Genomic DNA, 18,569 nt, shown 5'->3' on the forward strand with positions numbered 1-18,569 from the left:
TGTTGATCTGCCCAGTTGTTATAGCAATTGTTCAGCAATTATGCACAGAGTTAACAGATTTCTAAATAAGCCAGTGAGATTTTTCCAAAACCCACTGACGTAATTCCACAACGTAATTCAATACATTCCTATATCAAACCAGGTTGTAAAACAAGCAATTACACACCAAATCTCAGGTTATACAAGGTAGCAAAATATTCCTATTTCACTCACTAAGAACTACCTAAACATGGTATTCCTCTTGTATCATTCAAGTTAACTCCACTAGATAGATTCTTCCCAAAATCAGATCTAGCTAATTAAATTGTTAGTCATGGCCAGTAATTAACAATCATTTAACATTCATCTCACTTGAATGAACAAAGGCAAATTACTAAACTCATGCATTTCATTAATAAGTCATAACATAGGGTTCATAGCCATCCAAATCTCAAAATGATTAGTTCATGACTAAACTGAAAATTACAATCCCATGTAAAAATAGTTCATCCATGGTAACAACAGTTCACAGATTAATCTAAATAAGAGTATACACTACAAAAGAGGGAATGTAGAAGAAATAGAGAGTAGTAAAGTCTTGTGCTAAAACCCTCTTCCTTCCTAGCCGTGAGCTTCTTTGATCTTCCCTTCTGTGTATCTCTCTGTTTTTCTCTCTTTTTTTTCTCTGTACTCTTCTTGCTGAAAATGATAGTCATCCACGTACTGTGTCCTCCACCCTTCTATTTCGGCTGTCCTTTTCTTTTAGGGTACTCTCCTTACCCTAATTAGAAATCTTATTTCCTTCTTTGGTCCCTCTCTTGCCACCTCAGCCAGCTGACTTACTTCTTAAAATGGGTGCCACATAGGCGCTGAGATTAGTAAATAAATGCAGCTGGCTTTTGTCCACGTCACCTGCCTTCTCCCCAGGATTGCTATGCGATTGGACTACAACATCGGAACAGCAATGCTCCCCTTTCAGTCCCCGCTTTCCTTCTGCTCCCTTTAATTCCCTTTGGCATTTTTAAGTTTCCTTTCCTAAACAACACAGAACAGAAATTTACATAAAATATTTACAAATAATACATCAAATTACCGACTCTTAATATGGACTCGCTACCTAGAACAAAAGGGTAAAAATTAAACAAATTCACAGTAAACACACTTTCATTACTCTTTTCAACTTAAAAACAAGCTCAAAGATCATAAAAATAACTCTAAATCATAGAGTTATCAGCTTTTAATAAACTTAATAGCATCGTACTTGTTAAGAATCAGGCCTCAATCCTAGTATATAGGGTTTTTAATAAACTTAATAGCATTGTACCTGATAAGAATCAGGCCTCGAACCTGGTTATATCCAGGGTTTTTAATGATTTCTTATACTTAGTTCGTGTTGAAAACTTGACCTTTAAAAAGCTGTTGAATAATCAATTTCTCCAAGCTTCTAAGTTTTTAATCTTTATCCTAGTAAGCTTAATAATTTTCTCAAAAACTCTCCTCGGTTATGTGCCCCCCAAGTAACCAGAACGTATAAACGTTCTTGGATGCTTTTACAATGTGAGAACACGAGCTCGTAATAATAAAACAAATAAGTGGTTATTTAATAATCCATCAGTTATTGAATTGAAATGGCTTTTATAAATAAGCCTTACATTAATGATAATACTTTTTCAAATAAAGAGCATTCCAGGTCCGTGGGACTATTTCCCCATTTAGTCGGGCTAGCTTAAAAGTTCCTTCACGTAGGACCTCTATAATCTAATACAGTCCTTCCCAATTCAGACCTAACACACCATCCTTGGGATCTTTATTCGCCAAAAAGACCCTTCAGAGAACCAGATAACCCAATCCGAGTCTGCGTCTCTTGACTTTTGAATTGAAATATCGAGTGATCTTTTGTTGATAATGGGTGAGCTGTAATTGTGATGCCTCACATCTTTCTTCGATCAGATCGAGGGACGCACTAAGTAGCTCATTGTTTTGATCTTGATCAAATGTCCTTTTTCTGTGAGTAACCACCATTGCTTCAATTGGAAGCATGGCCTTGCTTCTGAAGGTTAGCGAAAAAGGAGTATGTCCTGTGGACATCCTATGTGAAGTTTGGTAGGCCCAAAGTGCTTGTGGGAGCTGCTCGAGCCATAATCCTTTGGCTTCATCCAACCTTTTCTTCAGGCTCGTCTTGAGGGTCTTATTTACAGCCTCAACCTACCCATTGGCTTGTGGGTATGCTACTGACGAGAAACTCTTCGTTATGACGTATCTTTCACAAAATTCTGCGAAGAGATCACTATCGAACTGTGATTTTTTGTCTAACACAATCTTTTTAAGAAGTCTAAATCGACATACGATATTCTTAACAACGAAGTCTAGGACTCTCTTTGAGGTGATGGTTGCCAGACATTCACCCTTTACCCACTTCGTGAAGTAATCGATTGCCACTACTGCGTACCGAACTCCTCCCTTTCCCATAGGTAGGGAACCTATAAGGTCGATTCCCCATGCTGCAAATGGCCAAGGGGACAAAATCATGGTTAGCTCAACTGGAGTCGCTAAGGAAACTATGGTGAAACACTGGCATTTTTCACACTTTTAAACATATGAGATCGAGTCCTTCATTAAAGTGGGCCAGAAATAACCCTGCCTCAGTGCCTTCAGTGCTAGGTTTTTCCCCCCACTGTGATCTCCACAAAAACCTTCATGTATTTCTTGTAAGATGGTTTTGGCTTCTTCGGGTAGAACACACCGCAGGAGGGGCAATGAATGACCTCGCCGATATAGGATTCCCTCAACTATTACATACAGTGGAGCTTGATAAAGCAATTTGCTTGTGTCTTTCCTGTCATCAGGTATCTTTCCAGTTGGGAGATATTCCACTATAGGAGTCATTCAAGTCAGTCTTATGTCAATCATTCCGACCTCCACCGTTTCTCTCGTTACACTTGGGTTTTCCAAGAACTCCACCAGAACTACATTCAAGGTTTTAGCCTCTTTGGTGGTAGCAAGTAAAGCCAGAGCATCACCGTTATAGTTCTACTCGCGGGGTATTTGTTCAATAGAGCTAAACTCGAATTCAGACAACTCCCCCTTTACCTCAGCTAGGTAAGTCGCCATCTTGATGCCTCAATCTTGATACTCTCCCAATATCTGATTTACCATGAGCTGGGAATCACTATAGCCAGGATGGCTTTCGCCTTCATCTCTTTCGCCACCCTTAGCCCTGTCAATAAGGCCTCATACTCTGCTTCAAACCCGAATCTAAGAGCTGTATAGAACCGATGTCCTTCAGGCGAGATTAAGATTATCCTAGCTCTCGATCCGTTCTTGTTTGATGATCCATCAACGAAGATCTTCCATAATTCCTACACTGGCTCCCTTATGAGCTCAACCTGAAAAATAATGCACTCAGCCATAAAATTAGCAAGGGCTTGACTTTTGATTGTTGTTCATGGCATGTATAATATCTTGAATTGGCTAAGTTCGATGGCCCATTTTAAGAGATGTCCTGATGTTTCAGGCTTTTGCAATACCTGCCTTAAAGGGTGGTCGGTGAAGACATTAATAGAATGGGACTGGAAATATGGCCTGAGCTTTCTAGAAGCCAAATTTAGACAAAATGTCAGCTTCTTTATTAGTGGGTACCGTGATTTAGCTCCGAGAAGCCTCTTGCTTACGTAATATACTAGTTTCTGCGTTTGGTCTTCTTCTTGAACTAACACAACACTAACTGCATTTTTTGTCATGACCAGGTAAAGAAATAGAGATTCTCTAGATGTCGATTTGGATAGTACAGGGGGTTCAGCTAAATGCCTTTTCAGATCGTGAAATGCCTGTTCACATTCTTTGATCCAATTAAATTGTTTCCCCTGAGCATGTTGTAAAACGGCAAACACTTGTCAGTGGATTTTAAAATGAATCGATTTAGAGCCGCCACCCTTCTAGTTAGGCTTTGAAATTCCTTACGCGGCCTGGGTGAAGACATTTCTAACAACGACTTGATTTTTTCCGAATTCGCCTCTATCCCCCTTGTGTTGACTAGAACCTTAGAAAATTTCTAGATGCCTCCCCAAAAGTGCATTTTTGTGGATTTACCTTCATGTCATACTTTCTCAAGATACCAAAACATTCTTCCAGGTTGGATACATGGTTATTGGCAGTCTTCGACTTGACAGGCATGTCATCGACATACACCTCCATGTTTCTCCCGATCTGGTTAGCGAACATTTTGTTGACCAACAGTTGGTATGTAGCCCCGACAGTTTTCAGTCCGAATGGCATAACTTTGTAACAACATACGTTATGTTCGGTCATGAAATCGGTATGCTCTTAGTCCGCAGGGTTCATCGCGATCTGGTTATATCCATAATACACGTCCATGAAATACATGAGCTCGTGACCTGCTGTGGCATCTACCAACTGGTCAATCCTTAGTAGTGGGTAACAGTCTTTATGACAAGCCTTGTTGAGATTAGAGAAGTCGATACAGGTTCTCCACTTTTCATTTGGCTTCAAAACCAGCACGTGCTTAGCAATCCAGATTAGGTATTTTGCTTCCCTGATAAACCTGCATTTCAGTAGGTTAGCTACTTCTTCTATTGCTTCAACTCGCACTGTCCCCAAAAGCCTCCATTTTTGGGATTTTGCAGGCACGCTCTTGTCCAAGTTTAAGGTGTGAATTATTATACTCGGATTGATTCCCACCATATCCTCATGCGACCAGGCGAAGACATCCAGGTTCTTCCATAAAAAATCGACTAGCTCCTTCTTTCTTTTGTCTTCAAGATTTTTCCCAATTTTGACAACCCTTGAAGATTCTTTCAGGTTGATGTTTACTCCTCAATCTCTTTTATGGATTTGAGCTTAGACCTTTCTTCGCCTACCCGCGAATCTATGTCATCGCATTGGGCGAACTCACCACCTTCTTCTTGAGGTTCTTCCGTCCCACGAGTGACTTCTATTTCCTCGGACTCCTCACCTCCCTCACTTATGACCATTGCTTGCTGTCCAGGTTTTGACTTTCCCTTCATAGAATTTCTATAGCATTCTCTGGCAGCGAGCTGGTCCCCTCTGACTATGCATATCCCTGAAGTTGAGGGGAATTTCATTGCCAGGTGTTGGATCAAAGTTACGACTTTGAATGCCATTAGCGCGGGTCAGCCCAAAATCGCATTGTATGCGGCCGGACAATCGATTACTATGAACTCGAGTATTTTGGAGACAATTTTTTACTCTTATCCTAGTGTCACCACTAGTTCGATTGTCCCTATGGCCGCTATTCCTTCACCTGAAAACTCGTACAGAGTCATTGAGGTCGCCTTCAAATCGAATATGAACAATCCCATTTTTTTAGGGTGGAACTAAAAAGTAAATTTATGGAATTCCTGTTATCCACCATTATTCTCCGTACCCTTTTGTTGGTGAGCTGCACAGTTACCACCAGCGGATCATTGAGTAGGAATTGGACATGGCTAGTATCCTCTTCCGTAAAAATGATTGGTTGTTTTTCCAATCAGCAAAATTTTGAAGGATCTCTCTTTGCCCTTTGGTGCCTTAAAGGTTCTGCCTTCTCCCATGGGAGGCGGTTTGAATTTTCTAGAAAGATACGCTCTCGGGTGTCTGTTAGGTCAGTATAGGTGGTGTAAATGGGCTTGAACTTCTCCACAAACTTGTTCTTCTTCATCCCGTTCTGGTCACCCTCACCATTCCCCTTCCTTTTGTTATTCCCCTCTTGGTTATTCTGGGTAACATCTTGAGTCGTAGCTACAACATCCATTACTGCTCCAGTGGGTTGGACAGGGGTCTGGCTGATTCCCGTGACAAAAGCCCGTGCCTCCTCTAGGTTTATCCATTCCTGAGCTCGGGCCATAAATTCGTCCATGCTTTTAACCCATTTTCTTTGGAGTTCTTGCAACAGGTGCCCCCCTTCCCGTTCTCATTTCCATGAACGTAGAGTTGTCATCAACGTCCCTAGCTCGTGCAGCAACATTGGAAAATCGACTCAAGTACGCTTTCAGTGTCTCGCCAGGTTGTTGCTTTACGTTGGCAAATGAATCAGCTTCAACATGAGTTGCCTGCAAGGCTCGAAATGCTCTTTTAAACTCGGAGGAAAATTTCTTCCACGAGCATATCGAATGCTTCTTGTATTGTTTAAACCACTGCCTGGCAGGTTCGACCAACATTGTAGGGAACAAGATACATCTTAGATCGAGTCCAACATTGTGGGCCATCATCATGGTGTTAAACATTCCGAGGTGATAAGACGGATCTGTGTTTCCATTAAACATCGGCATGTGCGGCATCCTAAAGCCAATAGGATATGTTGCCGGTGCAATTTTTGGAGAAAAAGGTTCGAGCTCCTCATCAGAGTCGCAATCGTCCTTTCCCTTCCCAGATAAGAGTCTTTTCATTTTCTCTTCCATCAGAGGCAGTCTTTCAGGGTTTTGGTCCCTGGTTCCTAGGTTAGCTGGGGGCTGTTCAATAGCTCCCATCCTATTGTACACGTTTGAAGGGTTGTTGTCCCTCCAAGTTCAAGCTTGGTTATGTGGGACATTCCCATTGTCACGTACAATGGACGGACCTCCCTCATGCAGAGTATAGCTAACATCCTCATCCCGAGCTAGATACCTTCTCTGTGAGTTTAAATGATCGTGCAGGTCAGGTTGTGGATCATAACGAGGACATTGTGTTGAACTAGAGTGATTCCTCAGGCCACTCTCAGACCTTCCTCCATGTTGGCTCTCCATCCAATAACTTCTATTTGCGAAAACTTACTGCTCACGGTTGAGATCGAGGACCTGGATTCTCAGCACGCGGTTGTGGGGCGTAAGTATTTAGGGATGGGTGAGGATTTCTCCTATTGTTCCCACGAGCTGGAACATCTTGTTGAGGGTGAGGTGGTGTTGGATGTCCTACAGGTGACGGAGGAAGCCTTATCGGCGAGGCTATCCTCGTTCCATTAGGATGGACTAAATTAGCCCGCCTTGGTTCTATCCCAATGTCCCTAATTCTCTGTGCATGGGATTTTAACCGTGGCACATAGGGATTTTCTGGAGCATTTTTCCTTCGTGAGCCTGTCCCTGCCCCTCCTCGCGAGTTGTTATGGGCATTTCTGTGAATCTGTGAAGAAGGCATAGAGCTTGGGGTTGCAATCTTGACCAAACGATTGACAGGCTGATGATGACCCTTGTGATGATTAGTGGGCTGAGCATTCTGATGGTTTCACCCTGAAGGCGCAGAACTCAGAGTGGTGGTTCTGACAGAATGACTTAGTTTAGACCGGTTATTCCTGTGGGACTTATGAGATCTGTTGACGCCGTTTTTCGTCAATAGTGAAAGAAGAGCACGTAAACAATAACTAGTAATGGCCAATTAAAATATGACAATACACAACACAATTTTTTACGTGGTTCAGCAGTTAAATCTGCCTAGTCCACGAGTCTCTGTTATTAAACTCAAGATTATCTCTGAAAATTCTTAAGCATGAATTCTTCAGAGTTTTCTCTCAAGGTTCAGAATTTCGGTCCTTTACAATGGTGCATGACCTCTCTATTTATAGAGATGGATGCAGAATACTATCCCACATATTTTGGGTAGTTACTCTTTTTGTGTAAATAACTTAAATGGCTTTAAATGCCTGTAATCCGATATAAAAGGAAACGTCCCCTGAAGACCAGGGGGCGTATAACTAATCAAATAATATCCCATGATTTTATGGGATTTACAATAATAAATGCAGAACACGTCCCTTATATACAACACTTGTAGATATTCAAGGTCATTATCATATATCTCCAAGCCCTTACTCGACCAGGTTTCTCATCAGCTTTCGAGCTAATGACATCTCCCGAGATCACATGGCTTTCGAGATCGTACGTGTGTTAGGCTCGGAACCCTTGATCCGAGGTCTTTCCTGAGGATAGATGCGTCTCGGAGCTACCCTTCGAGATCGTGAATATTTCGAGGTCACCACATTCGAGGTCGTCTCAGTCTTGTAGGCTCGATATTTAGTCCTGGAGCATACTTCAAACTTTACGAGTCCATTCGTTGCGAATCCAGCTTTCGAGGTTGCATATAACATGGTTCGAAATCTGGGTATAACCTCTTGCCCCCTCAAAAGTATTTGTTCGAATCCTAAGAGAAGGAAACTTTTGAACTACTTTCTCCGGGAACCGTACCGTCATACACTTGAAAATGGACACACGTTAGTTGGGTATTGCTCATCTACGACACTTGAGTACCTTGGAAACATGCCCACGATCATTCGTCTGCCACCTTTTCGGCACCATCTTGTCATTGACCCCTGACCGTTGGATTTTATGAGGATTCTAGCCAATGGCCCAGATTAATCCTCTTTATCACCTTTCTTCCTTTATATGTTCAAGGTCTTCTTCTTCCTCTCATTTTACACGCATCAAAAATAAAGAAAAGGAAAGGACGAAGCCAGAGGCCATCCCAGAGAACCTCTTTCTCGTGCATGTTTTCTCAGCCGAAAAAACAAAGAACCTCCGGTTTGTTCGAGTCCGTGAGCTCATATTTGTAGCCTCTCCTTCAGTCAACGATCTCTCTGCAATTGCCATTATTGTGTAAGTGTGCAATTTTTATTTTCCCTTATGCCAGTTTCTGTCCATAGTGTTCTTGTTATTTCTGGGAATGCGCTGATATATTTCCTTAGTATTATATGCTAGGAAATTTTTGATCAATAGGCTTCTACATTTACGTTCCCATACTAGGTATTGAATCTCTGGTTTCAAATCCAATTTTTTGTGTAGAACAAACCCAAACATGGTTTCTTCATTTTTGGGTTTTCAAAATTTAAAAGACGTATCTTGCACACCAAGATATTTGGGTACAAAATCTTGGTTTTTAAAGAATGCACGATACCCCATGTTACCTTTCTTGAATAACCGCCACCTTTTTTCCCTGATACTTTGGGATTTTCAAAAAGTTATGTCCACTCTCCTCCTTTTTCCCGTAGAATACACGTTCTGACTTTTTTTATAGGGTTTTAGTATCGAGCTCGTTTTGTTCCTAAACTCCGAGCTTGCTATATCGAGCTCGTAATTCTTGCATGCATGGCCCTCACCATTTTTTCTTTCTCGCTAGATGTCACAGAATCTGGAAAAACGGTGGGGGTCGTTGCTGGCAATCCCTTACTCGCCAAAAACCCCGAGCCCGGAGTCGCTGTTCGCTCGGAATCAACGCCGAATTCGGGAGTACGAGCTTGCGCGCGAGCAGGAGGATATCCGAGCTCATTATCGCCGTCAAATAGACGAGGTTATAGAGAAGAAGAGGAGAACTCTTCGGGAGGCCCTTTATCCAGAGTCCAACTCAGGGCCTAGGCCGATTCCCCTCGACCCCGCATTAAAGGTCACTGTCGCGTATAGTCCAGGAGAACTTCAATTTTCACTAATGGGGGAGCCTTCGTCCTCGCAGCCGAGGAAAGAAATGTTCGAGGCCGAGCACTATTGGAGCTCGATTACCTCGACTAGTCAGATAACTGACATCTTGGCCTTCCATGGACTCAGCTTGTCAGGTTCTTTGAAGTGTCGAGCTCCGGCCGCCCACGATCGAAGCTGTTTCGCCCCCGGGGACCGTGACGCCAAGCTGAAATACGCGGCATGAAGCCAGGAACACATGAGGGCGGGGGCACTGTTGCCTTTGAAGTCTTTTTTCAAGGACTTCACGGATTTTGTTGGGTTGGCTCCGTTCTAGCTCAACACCAATTCTTACAGGGTGCTGTCTGCCCTGAGGTCGCTTTACCACGAGCTGGAGTGGGAAGGGCCTTTGCCTCAGGAGATTTTATATCTCTTTTGTCTGAAAAGCATCCCCTCCCGAGCTCGGAGAGGAGATGGCTTTTACTATCTTTCGAGCTATCCCAAAGAGAAGAATGTCTTTGAAGATCTCCCCAATCATCCACCTGATTTCAAAATAGCCTTCTTCTGGACAGACGGTCTGTCCCCGTCTCGACACTACTCGTTCAGGCGGATTCGTAAGTATTCCAGTTTTCGTTATCTCTGTGCTCGGGATTTTAGCTGTTAGATCCGTACTTAGTTGAAATGTGTCTTGCTTTTTAGCCAATTTTCAGCGTCCCTCTCCTGACAAGGCAATGAAGGGACATAAGGAGACCCTGCTCCAACTCCCTCATGGTAGGAGGTCTCTCCTGTACCTTTTACATGAGGATAAGCTCCGAAAGTGCGGACTTTTGGGGAAGGGCCAGTCCACCTCTGACTGGTCCAATAAAAAGTATGAACACTGGGAGCAGGTGCCTTTGCCCACAAGCGTCCTCCCTCCGAGGAGAGAGGTGAGGCCCCCACTTCCAGTTCGCATAAGGAGTTCGCCGTCGGGGAATGAGGCTAATGATGAAGCCTTGAGCTCAGATTCGGATGAAGGTAAAGCCCTCCTTACCTCGAGAATGTGGTCCCCCACCTTACTAAAGCATAAACCCAATAGGTTAGTCTCATGCCCATATGATGGATACCACTTCTACATATGGAGTTGGGTAGACGACTGTGTTCATAGGTTTGATAGTGGGCTCGGGAAGTATGACACCATGTATACTTTGGACGAGGTGTGGAACAGGATAGCTGTCCAATACGGGACCAACGATTATAGGGACCTTTCGAGGTTGTAACCCACCTATAGGGAAGGTACTCCCCCTGCTTCTTCTGAAGATGGGGGAATTTCATGGTCCCCGAGCTCTAGTTCGGGGAAGAGTTCCAGTTAGGTCTTTTCTTTACTTGGTTTTTTTTTTTTATATTTTCCAAGCTTATTATCATTATGTCTAACTCCGATTGGAACTGTGCAGGTGCCATGGACTCCGACCTTGACAATATCATCGAGAGCGGTGGTGCCAAAAGGACCAAGCGTCCTAGGGCACCATCGCGAAAGGTGGACCGGTCCGCCAAAGTTCCCAAAAGGACCGAGAAGACACCTCCTCCCCCAGCTCCTCTTGTTACCGGCTCCATCACAACACCGTCTTCGCAGGTCGGTGCCACAACTGTGGCATCGACTTCGGAGGTCGATGCCTCTAACACGACCAAGCCCCAACTTCCTGCAGTGGTTCGATCGCACTTGGTCCACCTTCTAGAAAGCCTTTTGCTTCTTGAGCTCAGAAGCTGACAGTTTCTACCCACATGGATGCATATGTTGTTGACAATGCCGCTGGGTCCCATGGGTCTACGCTGGTCTCGGATGTTAAGTCCCGAATCGGCCAGAGCTTTGGCAGTCTCGAAGCTCCCCAATGGCAATGCTTGAACGACACCCAAGACTGCACTGTCCTTTATGAGAAGAGTATCGAGCTCGCTGCCGCGGTAAGTGTCCTTCTGCAGTCCTACTTCTTGGTTATAATCACACTGACCTGGAGCTAATGATGATTTCTTCCTTTGCCAGTCTCTTGCCTTTACTGCCCAGCTCAACTATAAATTGAACAACGAGATCCACTCGAGCAAGACTCATGCTCAGGAGGTAAAGGATCTCCACCTCAAAGCAAGTGATGATCTGAAGGCAGCCAATGCAAAGCTTGGTGCAGAAGCTAAGGAACTTAAGGGCATGGCCTCCGAGCTCGGGAAGCTGAAGGCTAAGCTCGAGGAGCTTGAGAAGGGGAATGCCGAGCTCGCGGATCTTAAGAAGGAGATCACTCGGCTCCAGGAGACCAACAAGAAGCTCGAAGATGAAAAGGCTGCCACCTTTGACATTATGGAGGATGAAAAAGCTCGTCTCCTTGCTGAGTACAAAGAGAAGAAGGACCAGGCGGTTGACTCGGCCATGTACCGAATGTGGGCCAACAACGAAGACCTGGATACCAGCTTCTTAGGTCCTCACGAGGCGACACTTCTTGACAGGTGGAATGCCCGGCTTGAGAAGGAAGAGGCTGCTCGAGAGGTCGCTTCGGAGGGTGCCCAGAAGGATAGTCATGCTATTCGTCCTGAGGAGTCCGGTGCTGCTGATACTGAGAAGGCCAAGGAGACTCCTCCTTCTTAAATCTGATTTCGAGGAAATCATTTATTGGGGCTGCGTCCCCTTATCTTTGTAATTATTTTAATTTATGCCCACGGGGTTGATACAATTTCTTTTATGCTTTACATTTCTCAGCTCGAAATATTTTGCACATTTTATATTGATGAATCATTTATGTTTATTTATTCATACAAACATAGTGTGGATTTAGGCTCGAAACTCGATGCATTCATGCATAGTTTGTTCAAATTATCCGCTTCCGACCTCGTTATTCATCAAAGTCGGATATTACTTTAACCATGAACCCGAAAGTACTTATATGGTATGTAATGTGAATGGTTTGGTTATATCTTTTTTGCTTAGTTATTTTTCCTCGTCCTCGGTTTTTACTCCAAGGTTAAGAGTTCGAAACTATTTTTCTTTAAGATATTCCAGCCTTGATCTCGACTTATCCCGAAGTAGGTTTAGGTTCCTACTTATCGTCGATTAGTTTTTTGGCTGGTTTGTTCCAAACTTGTTAAGTTTGCACATCTGGTTAACTCCAAACGTTTTCTGTTTTTGATAATTCGGTTATGTCCGAACTATCTAAGCTCGCGTATCTGGTTATATCCAAATACTTTATGTTTTTGATAATTCGGTTATGTCCGAACTATCTAAGCTCGCGTATCTGGTTATATCCAAATACTTTATGTTTTTTGATAATTCGGTTATGTCCGAACTATCTAAGCTCGCGTATCTGGTTATATCCAAATACTTTTATGTATTTCATAATTCGGTTATGTCCGAACTATCTAAGCTCGCGTATCTGGTTATATCCACATACTTTTATGTTTTTGATAATTCGGTTATGTCCGAACTATCTAAGCTCGCGTATTTGGTTATATCCAAATACTTTTATGTATTTTTTTTATTTTTTAAGCTGATGGTATATATACCAACGATGTCCCCTTAATATCCTATGAGTGTGACCATAGGTTATTAAATTAAGAGAGATTGCAAAAATAAAAAGAGATAATATATTGAACGAAATAGATCTTTATTTGATGGAATTCAAAAGCAAACAAACTAATACAGATAGAAAATCATGGTTATAGGCAACACTTTTCCTACACTACTGATAGTAAGGTCTAAGGTGTTCGCCATTCCATGCTCGCGGTACCAGGCTCCGGTCCAATCTCGCAAGTTTGTACACACCGGGACGGATGATTGACTCTATCTGGTATGGTCCTTCCCAATTCGGCCTGAGCACTCCAGCTGCTGGATCTCGTGTTGCCAAGAATACGCGTCTCAACACCAGATCTCCCATTCCGAACTTTCGATCTCGAACCCTCTTGTTGAAATACCTTGTAGTTTTTTGCTGGTAAGCAGCGTTTCTCAGCTGAGCCTCTTCTCTCTTTTCTTCAATCAAGTCTAAGGTTTCCTCGAGCTGAGTGTGGTTTGAACTTTGATCATAAATATGAGTTCAGATCGTTGGGATTTCGAAATCGATGGGCAACATTGCCTCGCAACCGTATGCTAGAGAGAACGGGGTATGCCCTGTTGAGGTTCGAGCTGTGGTCCTATATCCCCAAAGGACTTGGGGCAATTCTTCGGGCCACCGTCCCTTCGCTTCTTCCAACTTTTTCTTCAGAGAACTTTTGAGAGTTTTGTTTACAGCCTCGACCTGGCCATTCGCTTGAGGGTGGGCTACTGATGAAAAACTCTTTATTATGCCGTTCTTTTCACAAAATTTGGTGAACAAGTCGCAATCGAACTGGGTTCCATTGTCGGATACGATCTTCCTTGGTACCCCATATCGGCACACGATCCTTTTTACCACGAAATCAAGTATCTTTTTTGAAGTTATAGTCGCCAATGGATCAGCCTCCGTTCATTTTGTGAAGTAATCCACGGCGACCACAGCATATTTTACTCCGCCTTTGCCAGTCGGGAGAGAGCCTATGAGGTCGATCCCCCATACCGCGAAAGGCCATGGGGAAGTCAACATGGTCAGCTCGGATGGTGGAGCTCGGGGTATCGTGGCGAATCTCTGGCATTTGTCGCATTTCTTCACGTACTCGAAAGAATCCGTTTTGATGGTTGGCTAGAAATATCCTTGGTGTAACGACCCGGATTTTCAAGACTCAATAATGCGGAAATATAAATGTTTTCATTTAACAAAACGTCTCAAAAACCCATAGAAAAAAAAACTTTTTAAAAAGTCGTATGGCCATACTTAACATTTAGTTACAAACATGTTTTATAAAGATTAGAGTGAGCCTAGTTTAGGAAAATTACACAACATTTCCAAAAATAAAAAGGCTTCCCAAAAGGTCGGTCCACATGTACATTTGCAAGGAAGACTCCAGCGCTCACTGCTCTGCCTTGCCCTTGTTCTTACCTACAACATGAAACAACTAGGTAAGCGAAAACGCTTAGTAAGATCAACTTCCAAACAAAGCAGATAGAGAAATAGGGATCCGGACCCATCCGGACCCTACACAATCAATTTCAAGAACGCTAAAGCGTCCTGGCAAACTTATGGTCATGCCTGATAACCAATGATAAATTAATTCGTAACTAGATAAAAATCCTGCACTCAGAAAAATCCCAGAACAAGCAGATATATTATATCACAACTATATCTTATCAACAATTATATCCCTGCACTCAGAAAATCCCAGAGCAAGAAGATATATTATATCACAACATAATTCGAGACCAACGCTCGACAATTTCTAACAATTCATGCGTAACGCGCCCTCCAACATAATTGCTAATCTGTAAAAGAGAACCGAGTCTCCACACTAAGATCTAGCCAATAAATATTCTCATCAAGGGTAACTATCGTGTTACCTAGGGCATCGCTACTTATTCAAGAGTGTAATCCAATTTACACGGTTTTACGGAGACTTCTATGTTAATCAGTGGTGCTGGTGAGCAGCTGCCCCTAGGGTGTTCAACCTCACTCAATCTTGGCAACCCCTAGTATCTCTAGGCACTCTCACGGAATGGCCAATATTCACGGCTGCTATCCGGGAATAACTTATCAGAGCACTTGCTCGGATTCTAACCGTCCAATGATTAAGTAAGCATGAGGGCCCCTAGGTCCCATTTATCTTGGCGCCCCTAGGTTTAACCAGCTTATCCTCATCTCATGGCCACTCGTCGCGGTAATGAACCGGACATAAATAAAATCAAGCAGTGTGACGGGGATCAACCGTCTAGGACATGACAGACTTCTACCGTTCATATTTTCTAAATCAGCACTCACTAGACTAACGTCTCTAAGCAACTTTCTATGACAGCCTACATATGTGCATGTATCCCTATACTAACATACAAGACAATAATCATTTCATGTTGCAGCCATACAATATAAGTTGACTTACTTGGAGTCCTTAGCGCTCAGCAGGTTTTCACCCTCCAACGTTCAGTCCAGTTACGCTTAGCCAATACTGTAGTTATCCATACAGTATACTCGGATTAATTATGGCACTAATAATTCATTATTATTATTTTGGGCAGTTTGGTCATTTTAATAAAAGTCATTTGTAAGGATTTATAATCCTTATTTGGTTTTAAACCTATTAAGGAAAGTTATACAAAATATTCGAGACTAAGCCCTAAGTCTCGGGGAGACCTATCCTAAGGTCTCGATACCTAGGCTCGGGTATCACAATGGTATTTCCCACAATCCGCTAAAAATCTTATTCTTTCAAGGTATCGCTATTAACCCGCACTTTCGACTAGTCGGTTAAAATATGTAAGATTTTAGCCGGTATTATATCCAGAAAATACAAATAAATTCCTTAATTATTTTTAAAGAAAATAAACTCTTTAAATTTTCCTTTTATTTTTCTTAAGGTTTTAATATCTAAAAACCGTTTTAAGAAAATTGCCTAATTTGTCTTAATTAGGAAAACCGTTATAAATTTCTCATCTTGACTAATTAATTTTCCAAAAGCAATAAATCAATTTTACTTACTAGGAAAATAATTTATTTAATTATTTTCTCAAAATATAGGGTTTTAAACCCTCTTTTAATTTATTAACTACTAATAAATTAAATCTCTTATTTTTAGAAAGAATAAAAACTCTTTAATAAAAATAATTCATTTAAACTCAAAGGGATAATTTTAGTGAAAATATGATTTCAAGACTTACCAATTTATATCTTGAAATAAGCAAAATTTTACTTTTTACCTTATGTTCCAAAATCTCATTTTTACACTAAGTGTGAAAAACCTAATTTTCACATTTTTAACTACATACTTCGTTAGTTCATAACTTGAAATTTACTTACCCAATTGTTTCCAAAATTTCCCAATTCCATTTTTGTTATGCCATTTAGGTCTTTGTAAAATATTAGGTCAAAATGAGCATTTTTGATTGGTGAAATCATTTTCCAACAATGAGGTAAAAATGACCTTATTTTCAAGTCCTTATTTTTTCCAAACTTTGACAGTTAATAACTTTCAACCCGTTTAATATTTTCTTACCAAATTTTACAGTGGACTAATAGGTTATGCCAGAAATATGTCCACAAAATTTTAGAAAAAACTGGGTTCATTTGCCCTATACAGTGGCTGTCCAAACTTGGTTCCGAAAATAAGAATACGAAAAAACAGTTTTTTACCTAATCTTTGAAATAGCATAACTTACTCATTTCTAAACATTTTTTAGTGTTTCAAAAGCTCAATTTTATGTACTCAATCTCAACAACATCACAGTACAATTAAATTTTACAAAAACAATATACAGTGGCTGCTTGACCCCTTGGAAGTCACAACTCAAAACATGTTTTGTTTTAGGGTATCCTACAAAACCCTTGGGGGTTTTGGTTCCCATTTTCAAAAATCAATACACATGCATCATAAAAATTATTAAACAACTACCATAACCTTATTACATCATCAACAAGAAACTCTAAGCATTAGATATACAAAATAATGCTTAAAACTAAAAACCCTACAACAAAATCATCAAAAGTAAACTTTTTACCTCTTTGGTGTTCTTGCTTAAGGTTTGGACCTTCCTATAAGCTTTGAATCCTTCAAAACCTTTCAAAAACCCTAACCAACTTCCTCCAACAACATAGGTAATTAGCTATTTGAAACTCTATGATTAAAACTTGACAAAAGTCTAGATTAATGAAACTTTACCTTAGGGAAAACCCTTCCTAGACCAAGACTTAGCTTCCAAGTTTCTTTGGTGTTCTTGGGGTTCAAAATGGAGAGAACACTTGAGAGAGTCTTCAAAAATCAGATGAGAGTGAATGAGGGAGGGAGAGTGGTCGGATTTGGGGATTAGAATGGCTCACACAACTCTTCAAAATATCACAAAACACTTGAGTGCTTTTCTACCCACTTGCCCACTTGACTTCTTAATTAAATGGGATTTGAATTTTATAAAATTGGGTTCACACCACTCTAAAATAGCACATGGCCAGCCACCCTTTTCCATATATGTGACCATTAATTTTTTATTTTTATTTTTTATTTTTTATAAAGGTTAATAAAGGTTTATAAGAAGAAAAGTCCAAATTGACTTTTGACACCTTTTTTCACTCTTATTAAGTTTTAATCACCAAACTTAACATTAATTAATTAAATTAAATGTCTCTCACATTTAATTTAATTAATCACATAATAAAATTTAACCTAAGGTCCATTCATGGAATAAAATTCCCCATTTCGGCAAAATTAGGCATTTAACACAAAATGCCCTAAAATTTCCATTTTCTTTTAGGTTTATTATTTTTGACCAAACCTTAACTTTTATGAATGTATTTTATGCCCAAAATATAATTGCCATGATTTTTCGTTTTATTTTCCGAGATTTTTACCCGATCAGGGTTTTTGTGTCGGTCCAGGACCGAAAGTCTTATCTTGACTTTTAAAATCACAAAATTCATATTTTGGCTAGCAATAACTCATGGAATACTTACAAACAAAATATAATATTATTTAAAATAATATTCTTAACCCGGGGGAAAAATACCGACCCGAGTCGTTTAAAGGTACCCGAAAACGTAGGACGTTACACTTGGCGTATGATCTTCTTGGACAGGCTATGCCCCCCAGTGTGATCTCCGCAAAATCCTTCATGGATTTCTTCAATGATCTTCTTAGCTTCGGGAGGGGTTACGCATCTAAGTAACGGCATGGAATATCCCCTTCTGTATAGCTTCCCGTCCAAAATGGTGTAACGGGGAAGTTGATACATCAACTTTCGTGCCTGGTTCCGATCTTTTGGAAGGACTCCATTTTCGAGATAATCAACTATTGGGGTCATCCAGGTCGGCTCTGTTTCGATCATACAGACATCTTCCTCTTCTGGCTCGTTAATGCTAGGTGCTGATAAGTGTTCTATGGGTACAACATTCAACTCTTCATTTTCGGTGGATGTGGCGAGTCGAGCTAAGGCATCTGCATTTGAGTTCCGTTCCCGGGGAACCTGTTTGATTGCATAAAAATCGAAACACTCCAATGCAGATTTTGCCTTCTCTAGATAAGCTGCCATTCTTGTACCACGAGCCTGGTATTCTCCTAGGATTTGATTAATCACGAGTTGGGAGTCACTGTAGCAATGTATAGCTCTAGCTTTGAGCTCCTTTGCTATACGAAGTCCTGCGAGTAAAGCCTCGTATTCGGCCT

At 41.4% G+C, this 18,569-nt stretch overlaps 1 long non-coding RNA gene across 2 annotated transcripts; it reads right to left on the minus strand.

Annotated features, from left to right (window-relative positions):
- Nucleotides 1-14,104: 14,104 nt before the first annotated feature.
- LOC133780486 (uncharacterized) lies at nt 14,105-17,749 on the minus strand. Of its 2 annotated transcripts, XR_009869357.1 has the most exons (4): nt 17,076-17,749; nt 16,915-16,993; nt 15,303-15,368; nt 14,105-14,311 (listed from the first exon to the last, which is right to left on the minus strand). It is a non-coding gene; the product is annotated as an uncharacterized LOC133780486 (long non-coding RNA). The 2 variants fall into 2 exon arrangements; XR_009869358.1 differs by having other exon boundaries at nt 16,915-17,749.
- Between the last annotated feature and the right edge of the window lie 820 nt (nt 17,750-18,569).

Source organism: Humulus lupulus, chromosome 5, assembly GCF_963169125.1.
Source record: "Humulus lupulus chromosome 5, drHumLupu1.1, whole genome shotgun sequence".
Lineage (NCBI taxonomy): Eukaryota > Viridiplantae > Streptophyta > Magnoliopsida > Rosales > Cannabaceae > Humulus > Humulus lupulus.